The 16,412-nt window shown below is 37.5% G+C and overlaps 1 long non-coding RNA gene across 1 annotated transcript in view; it reads right to left on the minus strand.

Annotated features, from left to right (window-relative positions):
- Nucleotides 1–15,091, minus strand: part of LOC123610818 — a 137,114-nt gene extending 122,023 nt beyond the window's left edge. Inside the window, exon 1 of the long non-coding RNA XR_006718302.1 lies at nt 15,024–15,091. This is a non-coding gene — a long non-coding RNA (uncharacterized LOC123610818). The remainder of the gene's footprint in view (nt 1–15,023) is intronic.
- Between the last annotated feature and the right edge of the window lie 1,321 nt (nt 15,092–16,412).

Here is a 16,412-nt window from a genome sequence, read left to right on the forward strand (position 1 = left end):
TATGTGGGTGTCCCGGTATCCTAAGATTCACTCATGCATAAATAGAGTTTTAGTCTGAGGACAACCCAAGATAACCTGTTCCTACAAAGCTCCATCCAACATTTGGCCCCTTTCATAAATGTGTGCATGTGATTGGGTTCCCCTCTCTTACTTTGTCCTGCTTGTTTGGCTTTGTACTTCTTGGCCCCAAATCAGGGTTCTGCTTTACACCCCAGACAGTAACACGTCCCCTACCTCTTGTCAGATCTCCTTTAAGACACTGGCTCCTTTTCACTGTGTGTCTCCTTCATGCACTCCCCTGCTAGATCCCTGAAAAATATAAATTCCTGAAATGGATGTCTCTTGAATTCCCAATTTTAGTTATGACTAAAATTTCTCTAACTTCACAACAGCAGCCCCACCCCCAACACAGAGTGCATCTAGATATACTTTATTTTTTTTAAATTAATGTTTATTTTTTTTAGAGAGACAGAGAGAGACAGAGCATGAACAGGAAGGGTAGGAGAGAGAGAGAGAGATGGAGACACAGAATCTGAGGCAGGCTCCACACTGTCAGCACAGAGCCCAATGCGGGGCTTGAACCCACAAACCATGAAATCATGACCTGAGCTAAAGTCAGACACTGAACCGAATGAGCCACCCAGGTGCCCCTATTTACTTCATTTTATTTATTTTTTATTTTTATTTTTATTTTTTAGAGAGAGGACACAAGTGAGCAAGGGGTAGAGAGAGAGAGACAGAGAGACAGAGAGAGAGAGAGAGAGAGAGAGAGAGAGAAAGAGAGAGAAGCAGGGCTCATCTGGGGCCTGTGTTTTTACCTGAAGTGGGGCTGGAGCTCACCAGAAGCGGGGCACGAGCTCACCCAAAGTGGAGCACAGGCTCACCCGATGTGGGACTTGAACCTCACCAACAGTGAGATCATGACTTGAGCTGAAGACAGATGTTTAACGACTGAGCCACCCAGGCTCCCTAGGTATATTTTAATAATAATAACAATAAATACTTCTTGAAGTTTCTACCATTTAACAGGAACTATTCTAAGATGTTCACATATAGTAATTATTTAATCTTCAAAATAACCACTGTATGAGACATAAAATGTTATTCTTTTCATTTTATAGGTGAGGAAATTGAGCCACAGATGAGCTTAATCACTTAGTCAGGAAATAGTGAGCTAGATTTTAACCTCAAAGTTGTTTTGCTTCTGGAGTCTGTGCCCTTAACCAAGATTTATCATGTCCTGCCTGGGCATGAACTTGGGATATTTCACTTGGATCACTCACTGGGTTTCCTTTGCAGGGAGGGTTACTATTACCAGTCTGTGTCCCCCAGCACCATCCTGCACCCAAGCCCCATCTTTAGCACTCACCTTCTTTGCTAGATAATTTCCAAATACAGTCATAATAATATCTTCCATATTGCACACCTTCTATAATGAGACTTAACCACTTCTCTCATCAAGTGATGGATCTGATTTTTAACCCCTTGAATGTGGGCTAGCCTTGTGACTTGCTTCGCCCAATAAAATGCAGTGAAAGGAACACTGCAGGGCTTCCAACGTTACACTTTTTTAGCTTTGTAGCTTCCATGTTCACATTCTTAACATCCTCCTTATTGGAATACTGCTTAAGACCAATAGGCAGTGAGAAAGCCTAAGCTAGCTCCATGGAAAGTCCCTGAGGAGGAAAACTGAGCACCAAGGCTCACTGCCCCTAGTCAATCTCAGAGCTAGATACAACACGAATGGTCTAGGGCAGACCAGAAGCAAACTCATTATGTCAACCCACAGAATCATAAGAAATAACCGGGATGGTTGTTAAGACAATAAATTTGGGGATGATATGTTATACAGCAATAAATTAGTGAAACAAATTCCCAGACCTGAGGTACCTGGATGGCAACATACCTCATCCTTGAGCTACCCTAAATAGCACAGGTATGAATGCAGAAAAGATGAAAATGAAGCTTAGAAAGAGTTAGTGAACTGTTCTACGTTATGTTTGTGAGATACAAAGCCTAGAGGTCTTCTAAATTTTAATGGCTATAGACTCTTAAACCTACTGACTTCCCAATACCAATACACCATCTACTACTCTGTCTTTAAAAACAATGCAGTCTAGCAGCCATGAAAGATCTCTAACCAGCTTATGGTTAGCCCACTGCATTTTGCCTGAGATGTTTCCCAGGCACGGCCCCTCCTGGAACACCTAGTGCAGTGACTGATACCATTCATCTTATAATTCTGCTCCAAGAACTAAGCTGAATGCTTTTAAATAAAAAATAAGAGGATGCTTTTCCGATTGACAACCATTCTTTTTAATTTTTTTTAAAAAGTTTATTGATTTTGAGAGACAGAGATAGAGACTGCAAGCAGGGGAGGGGCAGAGGGAGAAAGAGAGAGAGAGAGAGAGAGAGAGAGAGAGAGAGAGAGAATTCCAAGCAGGCTCTGCACTGTCAGCTAGATCATGACGGAGCTGAAATCAAGAGCCGGACACTTTTAACCAACTTGAACCACACAGGCACCTCCAACAACCATTCTCAAAATAATAGATTTATATAACATTTTTTTTCCTCTTATATTCTCCTAAGGCCTCGGTCTATTCAAAAGAACAGGTGAACCTATTTAGCACAAATTCATCAAAAGTTAAGGCTTACTAATTGTTTATCATTGCCCTTGTGTATAGCACATTTTACCACTTGATCACAAAATATCAGAGCCCTTCAAATGTCTTTGAAAGGCCTCAGGGATACAACAGTTTAGCCTTTCACACAGAATTTTACAGTAAACTTCTGAGAAGTTTGTGTGTTCCAGCCATTCAAGCATTGTTGGCTTGGAATAGCCAAACTCCTGTGAGGAACGGGTGGTAATTAACAAAGCATCATTAGATGTTTCATATTAGAGAAACTGGGAGACTATGTAACCATGCAAATATGAAAGGAATAATTGAATTTCATTGATTGTTTTTAGTGGGAGTTTGGATTCTGTACCATAAGATTACTTTCTAAAATGCTTAGATTTTGTAAGAAAACAATGTAGATAAAAGACAGTAATATTACATTTTCCTTATTATTTTTTTCTAAATTAACTTTCTTCATTCTGTCACAGTTCAGAAACAGTACTCCAATAAATAACAGTCATTTGTGCTAAATATTCTTGGACAACCCAATCTCATGCGATTTTATTTATTCCTGTAAATGAGATTCATTAAATACAAAGCTGAACATGACAACATGACACAAAGATTTCCATCTTTGTATAAATTTTTGTATTTAAAAAATAATTTAAAATAATGTAGGTCTGGTTACATAATGGTATTTTTGATTCAGAAAATGTTCGAATCATAAGCATATCATTCCTCTCCTCATGTTCCAACAAAAACAAATTTAGAAAAATAGATATATCTGATACCCCTAAGGCTTAAGTAACATTAAGATTATTCTGTCCAGGGATATATTCTTAGAAGCAACATAATGATGGAATCATGAAGACTACTCTGCCAAAAAGAAGTCCCTTATGTGCCATTTCTCTATTTTAACAATAACACTGTCATGCTTCCTTCCCCCTTATTGACTTATAATAGAAAATCCATCCCAGCGAAATACCTAAAATATTATTAGAAATATTTTAAATTACATGCTCAAATACAGTCAGAGTGATGAAGTTGTCGTAAATGATTCATACATTTTAAGAAACGTAAACTAAAACTAATAAAGACAAAAATGCACGTTTCACGTAGACATCTCAGATGTAACCATGGATAAGTCATTTTATCTATTTGTAGCTCAGTTCCTGAACCTAGCTTCTCTTCAAAGTACTTGCCTATGTTCATGTATACTTGCTGTGTGCAGCCCCAAGGATTCTTCTGCAGATGACAGTGAAATTAACACGTGTTTTACATGTATACTGGCTTATAATGAGAATTAAATAAAATTGTAACTGTGGAAGGGCTGTGTACACTGGGGAGAGCTCTAAGAGTACTTTTTGAGCTTATTTAATTTGTTTAGGATCCAAACATTCTTCAAACATTATCAGAAATTTAAATGCACAGATTGAGGCTGGTCAGTTCTGTGCATCTCATCACCCTCACTGACTGAAGTACCACAGTTAAGAGTAGAGGCTAATTTTAACAAATCAGGAAGCAGTTGACTTTTGTCTCCTACACCTTTAATTTTCAGAATAGCTTTGCCCTCCAGCTCTCATCATTTTGACACCCATTCCATGCCATGTTCTTACAGAATTGGGTGCTTAATTGGCATTCAACTGGAGGATTAACAGAAATTGCCTAATATTTTCTAAGATAAATTGCAATTTAATAGCTACAATTTTGACAATGAAAAATGTTTATACCAAAGGAGTGAATCTGTAACAGTGAAATGACAAGCTGTTGGGACTTATTTTATTTTATTTTTTTAATATATGAAATTTATTGTCAAATTGGTTTCCATACAACACCCAGTGCTCATCCCAAAAGATGCCCTCTTCAATGCCCATCACCTACCCTTCCCTCCCTCCCACCCCCCCCCCCCCCACCCATCAACCCTCAGTTTGTTCTCAGTTTTTAAGAGTCTCTTATGCTTTGGCTCTCCCACTCTAACCTCATTTTTTTTTCCTTCCCCTTCCCCATGGGTTTCTGTTAAGTTTCTCGAGATCCACATAAGAGTGAAAACATATGGTATCTGTCTTTCTCTGTATGGCTTATTTCACTTAGCATCACACTCTCCAGTTCCATCCACGTTGCTACAAAGGGCCATATTTCATTCTTTCTCATTGCCACGTAGTACTCCATTGTGTATATAAACCACAATTTCTTTATCCATTCATCAGTTGATGGACATTTAGGCTCTTTCCACAATTTGGCTATTGTTGAGAGTGCTGCTATGAACATTGGGGTACAAGTGCCCCTATGCATCAGTACTCCTGTATGTTGGGACTTATTTTGGCACAATGATTCCCATCTACTATTCCATCAACTCCAAAAACATAGATAGGATCCTGTTCTGCTTTCTCTTGAGGTCAGCTATGACAAGGCCTTCTGTTAGTGTCTGTTCCCATGATGATAATTCTCACATGAGAAGCATTTTTCCTTTTTATTACTAAGAGGAGAGGCAATTAAAAAAATGGGCAAGCTCACACACAACTTTTAAAAATAAATATAGGCATATTAAACAAACATGCTAAGTAATGAAAACCTGAGCAACTCTGATGAAGTTCTATGACCCTGCAGAAATGCACACTTAGGTTGAAGTTTCTATCTGCATGGTTTCTTACCTGCCACATGTCAATTACTACCCTATTAAACAAAACTTGGGTGTGCACAAGGCAAAATGTGATGAGCCTGGGTGAAAGTTAATGACTCAGGACTCAAATAAGGCTTAGCTTCCAAAAAGCCTTTGAGGTTCACATCTGATCACATCCAATATGAAGGAGAGCAGACGGTATGTCAGCAGCAGACAGGGTACCAGCACTCTGGGATTAGTGTGGCATCTCTGTAAACGTTCTGAAATGAGGATTAAAAACTTCCAGGTTGGCAGATACTTCTTCTGCTCCTGCACTCTAAATGTCATATAACTTCATCCTGGCTAAACATGACAGATGATGCTTCAATTCCCGCCCCCCCCCCCAATTTTGCTTTGCAATATCATTGCAAGAAATGTGGAAACAATCAAGATAGACTACTTTTCAACATCAGCCTGATCTAGAGCTAGCAGAAATATAAAAATGACTCGGAACCAAAATATCCATAAAGAGAAATTTGACAGCTCTCTTTGGGTTTATTCTTTGGAAGTGAATCTCTACATACTCTCTACATGTCTCTCCCAGCAGTGAACATAAACCCTGGAATACGTGCTTAAGAATGAGAAGTAACCTGGGTGGGTCAAATGGAAACCAGGCAGAGAACAAAAAGAAAATCAGGCTACAAGCCTAAAAGATATGACGGCGCTCTGCCTTTCTATTGTCTTTTAGTTTCACTTTCATTGTGTCTTTGTGGAAAGTATCTGTCCATATGCCGCTGCCACAAATTTGTAGTGTAATAAGTAGAGGTGAAAGTAGCCAAAGAGGAAGAAAGAATCTGGAATAAACGCTGGACAGTCAAAGCAGATGTAGGTTCAGGTAAAAATTAGATAATCAGCAGGGGGACCTGAGTGGCTGTCTGTTAAGCGTCCATTTCAGCTCAGGCCATGATCTGACGGTCTGTGAGTTTGAGCCTCACATTGGGCCCTCTGCTGTCAGCACAGAACCTGCTTCAGATCCTCTCTCCCCCTCTCTTTTTGCCCTTCCCCTGCTAGCGCTTTCGCTCTCTCTCTTTTTCTCTCTTTCAAAAATAAACATCTAAAAAAATTATTTGCAAACTAGGCCTGAAGCCTAATATGAGAAGAAGAAAAGTAAAAGAAGTAATAAAGAATATAGAACTAGCTAGAAAAGGAAAAACAAAATAGGGACCAATGTGACAACACCTAGGTCCTAATAAAGAGCCAAATTTGCCAAAACCTGAGCTACTATTCTACTTCTTTGCCCAAGTATGAAATCATCAGGGTAATGCACAGTGGCACATCAGACATAGCAACTTAAAAGGAAGAACTTCACAGCACTGAGGGGTCTCTCAGAGGAATGGAGTCCTGAAAAGGGATGTCTGTGAAGTTATTTCTTTTACATAAAAGAAATTGATTGAATCTTTATCCGATGTTCTTGTCAAGTTCCAGGCTTTGCTCAGCATTTCTATAAAAAAAAAAAAAACAAAATAAAACAAAAATATAGACCCATATTCATGAAGCAGAACAGTCTATAAAGGGGGTTGCTTTCAATAATGGGAGGTGGATATTTACAATCCAATCCCATCACTGTTTGAGAAATGAAAACTAGTATCAGGTTTGAAATACTCATTTTTACCTGCCTTCATAGGTTCCAATGATGAGCTTCAGGTAGTGAAAGAATCCCCTGAAATACAATGCTAAATGCATGTGTAACTTTTGGGGAGAAAGAGAGGCCATTGCCTTTTATCAGAATTCAAAAGGATCTATGATCCCAACAAACTTAAGAGCTACTAAGCCAGAAAATTTTTGAAGTCCTCTCCAGTTTTATGCTTCTGAGTTTGACACTCTTTATATCAAGATAAAAAAAAAAACCTGATATCTTTTGCAAAATACAATTAGAAATTATAATAATACAGAGATGAATAAGTAATTTTCTTGAATATTTATAATATGCCAGGTATTTGTCTTTCTGTTTTATTCGTCTAATGTGTACAACAGCCCTATGAAATAGATATTTTTTGGGGTGTTTGGGTGGCTCAGCTGGTTGAGTGTCCGACTTCAGCTCAGGGCATGATCTCGCAGTCCGCGGGTTCAAGCCCCACATTGAGCTCTGTGCTGACAGCTCAGAGCCTGGAGCCTGCTTCAGATTCTGTGTCTCCCTCTCTCTCTGCCCCTCCCCCACTCACACTCTGTCTCTCTCTGTCTGTCAAAAATGAATAAAGGTTAAAAAGATTTAGAATTCATTTAAAAAAAGGGGCATCTGGATGGCTCAGTTGGTTAAGCGTCCAATTTTGGCTCAGATCATGATCTTACAGCTCTTGGACCTGAGCCCCTTGTCAGGCTCTGTGCTGACAGCCTGGAGCCTGCTTCACATTCTGTGTCTCCCTCTCTCTCTTCCCCCACCCTGCTCATGTTCTATCTCTTTCTCAAAAATAAAATAAACATTAATTTTTTTTAAATTTAGAAATAAGTATTTTCCTTGCCATCAATACTAGCAACAGTGTAGAAAAATGATTAGCCAAAGATCAAAAACTGGGAAGTGGCAGAAACTGTCATAAAACCTATGCAAGTCTGACTCCAAAGCTGGTGTGTTGATAACCACACCTTAGAACTTTTCATAAAGACATGATTTTGTAGCCTCTCCCAAGAAACAAACAACAATGAGAATTTTCCATGGAAGTTCAGGGCCATGCATAAAAGACTACACAGAGAAAGGGGAAAAAAACTCATTTTGCCTGCCACCGTTTAAATCCATGTGTATTTTGACTACAACAAGTGTTAAATGGTAAAAAGAAGAAAACAAAATACAGAACAGTGTATGCGGACCTGGCGGGTCCAGACCAGACAGCCAGGGCCAGCAGAAGAGGCTCAGGTGTTTTGTGTACCACTCAAAGGCAACAGCAGTGTCTCGTTTTCCAAGCCTCTTAGGATCCCATCTTCCCTATAAAGGATATGAAGATACACATTTACTCTACCCTAGGGACAGCTCTGCTACTGACATTAGGGAGACTGCAGAGGGGAAGGGGTGACCTTTGCAGGGTCAGCTTCCCAGTACAAGAACAGGTAGACACACAGGAGTCCGTGTTCAGACGAGCCCTGAGATTGCTTGAATGGTCTGTTGTTGCCATCGTGAAAATGTTAATACTTTCTGGAAAAGGGGCACCACGTGTTTATTTCACAATGTTCCCTGAAAATTATGTAGCCAGTCCTGGGACTTGGTTTGAAGCTTATGTACCACTGTTTTGCTATTTCGTGTAAATTAACTTATCAGGTGTTAGTCACACGAAGAGTTCCAGCTTACATACACAGTACCATTCACTGTCTAACCATCCATACTGCTTACCACATTCCATTTCACCCTTATAATCCGATGTATACTAAACGTGGGAAAATGCCTTAATCTTCATCAAACTGATACTTCTATTTTTACAAGTAATCGAGTCAGTTCAGTGAGGCTGATTCAAATAATGAAAAAGCATTCAGCTAAGCCCTTTCCCCTTAGGTCCTGAACACTGGCTGTCATGCACAGAAACACAGTCTGATGAGAGAGACTTCATGCTTGATAGGTGAACTTTGGCAGGTGAACAAGGGCTGCTCATTGGTGTCTAAACATGCCAAAGCTGCTTCACCCACCCACTTGTGTGTCCCAGTCCCTAAGTTGCTGAAATAAACACTCTCAATTTAACACCTGTGTCCGCGATATCTTTAATTTACAGGGCACTGCAAACTTTATTTGAATTCAGTTTTCCTAAACCTTAAATACAAGGACCACTTTGGTAGAGCAAAAAGTGTCTACCTCTCCTTACCAATGCCACCTACATAGCTACGGAGTGTTTATTCTCATGGCCATTGAATGTAAGATACAGATTAAAATACATAGAATGTATTTTCTCTGGAAAACATACATTAAATTTAGGAAACCTATTTGCATTTGTGTTTTTATAATTGCCATCTGACCATCTTAAGTATCTTAAGAGAAATTCACAGAACTCTTTTAAAGAACCGCTAATCAATTATTTTTCATACATGATTACAGAATGGGAAGAATATATTTTAAAATGCCTTATAAAGTGTAGAGAGTAATAAACCATTGATTTCTCTTCTAAGAGTAATTATTTTGAGTTTCTTTCCCAGAAAATTACTTTTGTAAAAAAAAAAGTCAACTTGGGGCGCCTGGGTGGCGCAGTTGGTTAAGCGTCCGACTTCAGCCAGGTCACAATCTCGCGGTCCGTGAGTTGGAGCCCCGCGTCAGGCTCTGGGCTGATGGCTCAGAGCCTGGAGCCTGTTTCCGATTCTGTGTCTCCCTCTCTCTCTGCCCCTCCCCCGTTCATGCTCTGTCTCTCTCTGTCCCAAAAATAAATAAACGTTGAAAAAAAAAATTAAAAAAAAAAAGTCAACTTATACACTGAACAATTTAAAATTATATAATTGCTTTGTATGTTGAAACATAAGCTCTACATTGAACAATAAAAGAAGAATGATGTTTTCTATTGTTTGAGAGTTGTATTAAGGTATCTCTGTGATGAAAATTTTGCCCCACAAGTCAGATATAATGCCTAAAATGTTATCACAAGGAGCCAAGTTTCTATTTCTCATTTGTCCAGTATGGCTTACCTGGGTCTCCTCTCAGATTCTCATAAGGCTGCAATCCTGTATTGCCTCTGCCTTTTCATCTGGAGGCTTGACTGGATAGAGATATGACTCCAGGCTCACTCAGTCTCTCTTTCTGTGTGCAAGTATTATATCTACGATTGTCTCCTGGGAGAGCTAACATATTAAGAAATTTGCTTTTCCAGTTCTCAGGAGTAAGGAGTGGTGTAGTGGTAAAAGAAAGTTTGTTGTTAGCTTGTTTTATAGTAACAGATTTCTTTTCAAAAAAGACTGGACATGAAGGAGGTGCCTAAGGGAGTCCCAGAGCATCCAGAGAATAACATAATTCTCCTGAATGTGGAGAGAGATATATGGATACATTATCAAAGTGTGTGTCAAGTGGTGAGCTCGGAAGCAGAAAGGGAAAGTACTTTGTTATTTTTCCCTCTTCCTAGTTTTTTTTTTTCTGAGAGTCAGTGCACACTGAGATCTTAACATGAACTAGTCATAAGAAACAAGTGTGATACTTGTTAAGGTGGGCTTAGCATACTCATTGGTTGTTCTGGGTGGAATCTATGAGATGAGGCAGAATTAAAAATCAGTTATGTGTCTAAAAAGCTTTTCTTCACTAGAAATGTCAGTGGAATACAGTAATGGCTACTATATAAGTAATACATAATATGGACTGGGAACTCTCTCTCTATAATTTTATTTAATCTCCAAAGAGCTATGTGGGTAAATATTACTATCCATTGCAGACACACCCAAAGGTGACCCCCAGTGAGTCATGTTCTTGTATTAGCCCCTCCCCTTGAGTGAAACTAAAATCTATCCCTTGCTTTGCATCAATAAAATATAGCAATGGTGATGAGATGTCACTCCCTTGATTAGGTTACATGAGATTTGATTCCTATAATCATGTTATATATATTATATATTATATTATATTCCTATAATCATGTTATATTATATTTGATTCCTATAATCATGATTATAATATAATCATGTTATATTCCTATAATCATGTTATATATCATTGTTTTAGAAGAATAGGGCCAAAGTCTCTCCTTGCTTACTTGCTGATGTAAGCAGCCACATTGAGGAGGTCCATGTGGTAAGAACTTGTGGAAAGCCTCTATGAGCTGCAAGACCTGAGGACAGTCAACAACCAATAGCCAGCAATAAGCCAGATCTCTGAGGCATACAGCCTCAAGGAAATCAATTCTGTTGCCAACCTCAGTGAGCTTACAATCATATGTATCTCCAGTCATGCCTTCAGATGAGAACGCAGCCCAGCTGGCAGCTTGATTACAGACCTGTATAACTCTGAGCAAAGGATATAACTAAGCTGTGCCCAGACTCCTGACTTAACAGAAATTGTGAGATCATAAATGGGTGTTGTTGTAAGCCACTAAGTTGTGATAATTACTTATCCATTTAATAAAAAGATAGCATGGAATTCTATTTTGTAACAGGACTCAAATATTAGACAGGTTAAGTATCCTCAGGCACCTAGAGACAGGAATCTAACCTGCATTGGTCCAGTAGCCAACTCTGTGTTTCTTTCATTCTCATTTATATAATCATCATGCAGTGAACTTTTGCTCTTTTCCTTGAAACACCACTTTTGGATCCTATACGTATTTTGCTTTTTCTCCACCTTCTCAAATTTCAGGTATCCTTTACAAGACATCCTCCACCACTACTCACCATGACTGTCTATTGAACCCAAACCTAGGATTAAGATTTGGGTGCTGATATACATCCTTTTGGTTTGGCTCAAATCTGATATTATTTCAGAAGTTTTTTCATTGCTTATCCTTTGTATTTAGAACAGCAACAATATATAAACTGGAAAGGTTATAAATTCAATTTCTGTTTTAAGATGGAAAAGTTTAACAGGACTATTTATAATGTTTCTGTTTCCTTCAAGCTCTGTCTCTATAGACAGAACTGATGCTTTTCGCTGTTACATTTTTACAGTTTTATGGGAGAAACTAAATAGTTGACAAAATACATTGTACATTTTTATTGACTGTATGTTTGCATCTCCCCAAAATCCATATGTTAAAGCCTTAACATCCAGTGTGACTGTATTTAGAGATGGGGTAATTAAGGTCGAATGAGATCATGAGTAGGACCCTTATCCAATAGAATTAGTATCCTTTATAAGAAGAGACATCAGAGAGCTCACACTCTCTCTCCTCATGCATGAACCAAGGAAAAAGCCTTGTAAGGACAGTGAAAAGGTGGCTGTCTGCAAGCCAGGAAGAGTCCTTATCGGAAACTGAACCCTACTGCTACCTTGCTCTTAAACTTTTCAGCCTCTGGAACTATGTGAAAATAAATTTTCATTGTTTAAGCCACCCAGTCTGTGGTATTTTGTTACGGCAGCTTGAGTAGCCTAATGCGTACACCTTTCATAAAAATAAAAATAAGATAAATAAAAACCTTCAGAATTAGTGTACAAAAAAATATTTCTATTTCAACAATAAGGCGGAAATAATCAAAACTTCTCACATCAAACCAGCTGAAAATCTGTAGAATAAAGTTCCCAGAGCACAACCCCCATTTAGATTCTGATTTAATAAATCTCAGGAGGAACTCTGTATTTTAAGAAGTACTGAAGAGCAATGTACACTGAGTGATTCATTCTATTCCTGAGATGCTTGAGCCGTGCATTGAGAAGTATTATGTTAAGTGTTCTTAGAACACTAAGAATATCTAAGTATTCTTATCTAAGTATGTGTCTGTAACGAATTGTGATGAGGGAATAAGGAAATATTCAAAGCAATTCAAAGGCATACTTAGTTATTTTTCAAGATTAAAGAAGATATTTATTTAGAGCTAATAACTTTCTGAATGGATATATGGAGGCATGTATGTTCAAATTTAATCACTAAATTTTCCCCTTACAATAAAACAATAAAATTATTGTTTGAATTAATTTTTTCTACTCCATTCATCATGTTGCCTTTTACTTCCGAATTAAATACACACAGGGATATTCTTTTGCATGCTTATCTTACAAAGTTAACATACATTTAACATTATGGAAAAGAATCCCAGATCTAGAAAACTGAATAAGACACAGATGTTGGGAAATTAGTGAGATCTAAAATGCAGCCTACCTTCATTTCTATTATAAAGAGACCTACATCAGGACCCCTGTTGTGGCTATATGCTCTCAACAGAAGTTTCATTTGGATGTTTTTCCAGTAATGAAACCCAAGTCAGGAAGTTTTCAAGCTGCCAATACTCCTACAAAGACTATGGATGCTTTGAGACAAGTGTTATTTTCAAAATACCTGTCCCATTCAAAAGATTGCTGCAGGGCACCAAAGCAATAGAAATGTTTCAAGCCCTGCTGCCCCTATCATATCCTCTCCTGGTGCCCAGCATGAGACTTCACCAGCAAATACATGAGCTACTTGCTAAAGAAGAAGTGCTCTTTTTTAAATTTATTATTTACTAAATCCTGGGGGTTCTCAGAACATTCCCTACACATGCCCTTCAAATCTTCACTTGGTAGATTCCCAGCTGAGAAGACAACCACAGGGATATTAAGAAAGACCTACTTTATTAAGATTCAATTGGGTTGATCCTTCTTCTAAGAAAGGTGACTGCCAGGTCAAAATGAAACAACAGGGCATCTTTTGTATGCATTAATTTTCAATTGGGTTTGAGAAACATACCATTTTGGTGTCATGAGTTTTCAAAAGAAATGACTAGCTTAAATTGATTAATGAGATAGTAGTCAGGAACACAAGCGAAGTGAAGGAATATAGCAGGCATACCAACTATTAAATACTTATTTTCCCCACATTCAGAAACATTTTTGAGTTTTTAAAGGTAGTTTTAAAAATACAAGCCTACAAAAAATAAACTTGTGAATTAAAACAATTAATATTCTCTTACCATTTTGTATATTTTTTACAAAATTAAGGTGTATTTTTTTATTTTTTACTTATTGTCTTCACTGAATCTTTTAATTGCCTATTGGTACTTTTTTTTTTTTTTTTTGGATTGAAGATCTTTAAGATTTAAACCTAGTATTTGCTTTCTTTCTTTGTTTTCTTCTTTTTAAAAAAAATCAATTTGGGGTGCCTGGGTGGCTCAGTCGGTTGGGCGGCCGACTACAGCTCAGGTCATGATCTCACGGTCTGTGAGTTTGAGCCCCGCATAGGGCTCTATGCTGGCAGCTCAGAGCCTGGACCCTACTTCTGATTCTGTGTCTCCCTCTCTCTCTACCCCTTCCCTGCTTGCTCTCTGTCTCTCTCTCCCTCTCAAAAAATAAATAAATAATAAATAAACATTGAAAAAAGGATTTTAAAAAGAATTTTTTAAAAAAGGAATTGTGCATCTCTTTAAAAGAAAAAAAATCAATTTGAACACTTTTCCCCCTCAGGTCACATCTCCAACACACAGCACAATGTCCCCACACATCGTATCATTGTTCTACTATTCTACCCCACTACTCAAACAGTGTCACACATCAGTTAATCAAAGGCATCTTCTACAAAAATATTCCTTTTCCAAATTTATATCATGACTTTTTAGATAAATGTAATTTTCATTAATTTATTTATAAATTAGGAGACATTTCTCACAGTAATAACAACAAGAAAGCAAAAAAACAAACTGGGCCTTTCTTATGAGACAGTGATTTAGATGTCCATAATGTTGTGGTTAATGCTCCTAAATGGCTAAATATCTTCTCTCTGGACCATATCTCCACATCATTTTCCCCCAAAACCTATTTGATTAAATAATATTTCCATGATATGTTAATTGGTATTAGGGAAAGGAAGAATACACAATCAAATAAATGCAAGAAATATTGTTGCAGTTAAACACAATTTACCAGATGTATGTATTTTTACAGTTTAGCTGGAAATGAGCAAGGCATACAGAAACATAGGATACTTCAAAATTATATGTGTCATTCCTATACAAGGATATGATCATCTGTTTCCTTACAATTTTTTGGTATAAGTGCTGAGGAAACAACTGATTTACTTCTCGTATTGTAAGGTGTCTTAGATCATCGAACATGCTAATACATTTTATGAATTTTCATAAATTCATATGGGAGAAGGAGAATGCAGCCAAATATCTGACCACAAATCCCTCTCATTCCCCCATCTGTTGCCATCGACCCTTCCCCTTACAATACTTACCCAGAAAAGTCCTCTGGGGCACAGCCAAGAAAATCTGCTCTAGACTGAATCTTCAGAGTGTGATATGCCAAAGAAAACACCATGAAAACAGCTCAGCATGGTGGATAAGGCTTTGGAGTCAAACAGATTGGTTTTTAATTCATTTCTCAATTATGCAACTTACTTGCTAACATTACCTGAGGATGTTTTTTAAATCTCTCAGAGGACACCATTTCTGCATCTATGGAATGGAGAAGACACTGATGTGAATCTCATTAGTTGTCATGATTTTTCATAAGATAAGTCTAGGACCCTGTATTCGTTAGCATTCAGGGAGCAATATAAAAGTAAGGTAGAGGAAAAGTAGATCACAGGTGATTTATTGGTTGTAAAATTTTGCGGGGTTTCAGCAAATGCTCACTTCTTTATGGTAAATTTATGATCCTTTTTAATCAAGTCTCTTTTTTTCCCCCTGAGTTTTAAGCTCCTCTAAAACAGAAGCCATGTGTTATTTATCTTTTCATGTACTGAACAATAGTAGCTAATCAATTCAGGTACATTTAATTAAAAAATGTTATGTCACAATGTCTGTGGCCAATCTTTCCCAAGTATTCATACCTAACACAACAAACATCCATCCACTATTATATCACAAATGAAACATTAGTGTATTTTATTCACTTACTTATATATGTAATTACAATTTAAAATCAAATTACCATGAGATGCAATACCTATTTAACCCTATTTTTCAGTTTATTTAGACATGAATGTGTAGATATCTGTGTCTAAAAACTAGGGTCCTAAGTGGAAGTAGTTTCTGTCAAACAACTGTCCCTCTGATTTGGAAGAACTTTAACTCTTTTAACAACTGTATTCACTGTCTTAAGTTTAAAATAGATGACTTGTTTAATGCTATCTTTTAGTAAAAATTCCAAGATTAATTTTAAAAAAGATACAGTCACCAAATTCTCAGAAATGAATGATTGTCACAAATAGCCACCAACTATAAGTTCCTGAAAGCATCACCATTTATAAATCAACAAGTATGACTTTCACATGACCAGGGATGCTTGTGTATTTATTGCCTACAAATCACACCCGAGTTAACTGTTGAAAGGAGGGTAAAAGGAAGCCAAGCAAAACTGAAAAATAGTATTTAAGTGTTTCTAGAGAGAAACTTGAATACTATAGATTCTCAACTTTAACTCTGAGATCTAGGCATTCTCTGAGGCTTCAGATTAAGGTTCAACGATTTCAGTACATGGAAACATAACATAACATAAAAATAACATAAATTCCATACATAAAGACAGAGCCAGCAACAGAATGTGGAAGCTGTGTAGTCATTCAAGAGTCCTACATTTGGTTTAAAACTCTGCTTTTGTGGTCTTGAAATTATTCATAGTT

This window comes from Leopardus geoffroyi, chromosome C2, assembly GCF_018350155.1.
Source record: "Leopardus geoffroyi isolate Oge1 chromosome C2, O.geoffroyi_Oge1_pat1.0, whole genome shotgun sequence".
Taxonomy (NCBI): Eukaryota; Metazoa; Chordata; class Mammalia; order Carnivora; family Felidae; genus Leopardus; species Leopardus geoffroyi.